The sequence below is a fragment of the Nematolebias whitei genome, chromosome 1 (assembly GCF_014905685.2).
Source record: "Nematolebias whitei isolate Nwh7 chromosome 1, NemWhi1, whole genome shotgun sequence".
In the NCBI taxonomy this organism is placed as follows: Eukaryota; Metazoa; Chordata; class Actinopteri; order Cyprinodontiformes; family Rivulidae; genus Nematolebias; species Nematolebias whitei.
In genome coordinates, this window is record NC_056498.1 from 46724661 (window position 1) to 46727150 (window position 2490).

The window sequence follows — 2490 nt, forward strand, 5'->3', positions numbered from 1 at the left end:
AGGAGACCAGTTGGGAGGTTTAGTTGGACCTGGGGAGACTAGTTGTTGGAGGTTAGGAGGACCTGGGGAGACTAGTTGTTGGAGGTTTAGTTGGACCTGGGGAGACCAGTTGTTGGAGGTTTTGAAAGATCTCAGAAGACCAGTTGTTGCTGAATTTAAAGGACCTGAGGAGACTAGTTGATGGAGGATTTGGAGGGAATATTGTCCCATTTTGGTCTGATGGAGAACTCCAGCTGTTCAGCTGTCCTGGACGGCAACAGATGTTGTAAAAGTTGGATGTTTTTCTGCATTGATGGAGCTCTTCCAGATGTTTAAATTGCCCATGCTAGAGACACTAATGCACCCCCATACCACTGGAGAGGCAGGCTTTTGAGCTGATCACAGTCCACAGGGTTTTTCTCCACTTTGGTGCAGAGGATGTTGCTTCTGTGGTTTCCCCAAAATATATTTAAATTTAGATAAGTTTGACCACAGAACAGTTCTGAACTTCACCTCAGTTTATTTGAAACGAGCTCTGGTCCAGAGAAGACAGCACCATTTCTGGATGGTGTTCACATCTGGCTTCTTCTTTGTCTGATAGAGCTTTAAGCAGCATCTGTGGATGAACTGTGTCTACAGACAATGATCTATGGAAGAGTTCCTGAACAGAACCAGACCTGGTTTTATGCAGGGGCCCCTGACGGCCTGAAGGTCTCGACCTTCAGCCTCGTCCTTTGAGCTCAAAGTTTTCTACAGATTCTTCTGATGAGATTATGAACTGGAGATGATGGAGATTGAAGTCTTTATTCAGGAACTTGATTCTGAAATGATTCCTCTACTTTTAGACCGACTGCCCATCTTTACTTCCGACAGGTTCAGCCTCCAAAACACAGATTTTATTCTCAGTTCTTTACGGACCTGTTGCAAATTAACCTAACTGTAAAATGCTCCAGTGACCGTTTCATATTCAAAACACTTTCTTTACAGCCTTTTGGTACAACTTTTAAGGCTTCCATCAAATTCAAAATTATCTTCCTTAAAAAAAAAAAAGTCCAGTTTCTTAGTTTAACCATGTGACATGTTACTACGATCCACAGGGAACAAAATGTGGGTTTATAAGAATTGCAAATATATGCGATTTGTTTTTATTTACATTTTTATTTACACACGTCGGAGGCAGCAAATTGAAAAGCTGAGTAGAAGAAGAGCAAGTGCTGAAGAAATTAAGGTTTAAGTTTTAGAAGCTGCACTTGTAGGAGGCACAGACCTCCAAGGCAAGAAGCAAACAGACAGCTTCTCTCTGGCTCTCAGTACAGTCGCTCCTTCCATCTGCTTCCTACTCCTTTCTTGTTTTTCTTTACTCCAGTGTGTGTGTGTGTGTGTGTGTGTGTGCGCTCATAATGTACAAGTTCTCGGGCAATTCACCGAGACAACTGTGCACCTGGCTTCCCCCTCACTCCGGGGCAGCGTATAAATATCAACAGCATTAAGGTTAGCTTCCAATAATCAGACACGGCGAGCCGAGCGCCGAGGCCTGTTGTCGGTGTGCTGTAGCCCCGTGAGCCTCCAGAGAGGTTTTTCTCTTCTGGGTGCAATCAAAGAAAACGCCGAGCCATTAGTTACGACTGTGCCTGTGTTCCTCTGCCGTCGCCGTGGCAGTGACTGATGGCCAACGCAGCGAGTCGAGCAGCTTTCTGCTTGAAAACTGTTCACATACCTGCAGAAACTGCAAGGCTCCGATAAAACAGGGAAGCAAAAAGAGCAGAAAACGAAAAGCTTCGATTCTGACGACAGGAGGTTTCATCCTCGATGAACGTCAGATCAGTTTTACATTTACACAAAGCTTGTTTAGGTGTCGCGGTGCGAGTCGAAGTTCTCAGAGTGCTAGAGTTAAAAACAACTAGAGAAATGGTATTTCCTGAGAAAATGAAGTGTGAATGCTTATAGCAAAATAACTTGCTGAGAAAAAGCTGAAATGAACTAAAAACATGCTGAAATGTAGCTGAAATGGAAGAACTAGCCTAAATTAGCAGAAGAAAGCATAAAGAACACATATTTGTTAAATTAGGTTTAAATAAGCAGAAATGAGCACACAAATTAGGAAATTAGCTGAAAAAAGCTGAAATTAGCAAAAAATAGCTGAAAATAGTTGAAAGACAGAAAGAAGCTTAAGCTACCAGAAGGAAGCTAAAAGAGTTGAAATGAGCTAAAAAAAAAAAAAAACAAAGGTGGAATTAGCTGAAAAAGCTAAGAATAGCATAAAAACAGCTAAGTACTAGCTGAACTAGCAGAACTAGCTACAACTAGCATAATTAAGCTGACAGGCACATAAACTGAAATTAGCATGAAGAAGAAGATTAGGCTGAAATTAGCAAAATGAAAAACTTCAGCTAATCTTTTACTACATGTAGCTTCTACAAAGGTTTTTTATTACTATTAGCTTTCAGATAGTCTTTTGCAACACGTAGCTTCGACAAAGCCTTTTATTACTATTAGCTTTCAGCTAATCTT

At 41.4% G+C, this 2490-nt stretch overlaps 1 protein-coding gene across 1 annotated transcript in view; it reads right to left on the minus strand.

Annotated features, from left to right (window-relative positions):
• Positions 1-2490, minus strand: part of cdh23 (cadherin-related 23) — a 275500-nt gene that overhangs the window by 101771 nt on the left and 171239 nt on the right. The window lies entirely within an intron of this gene.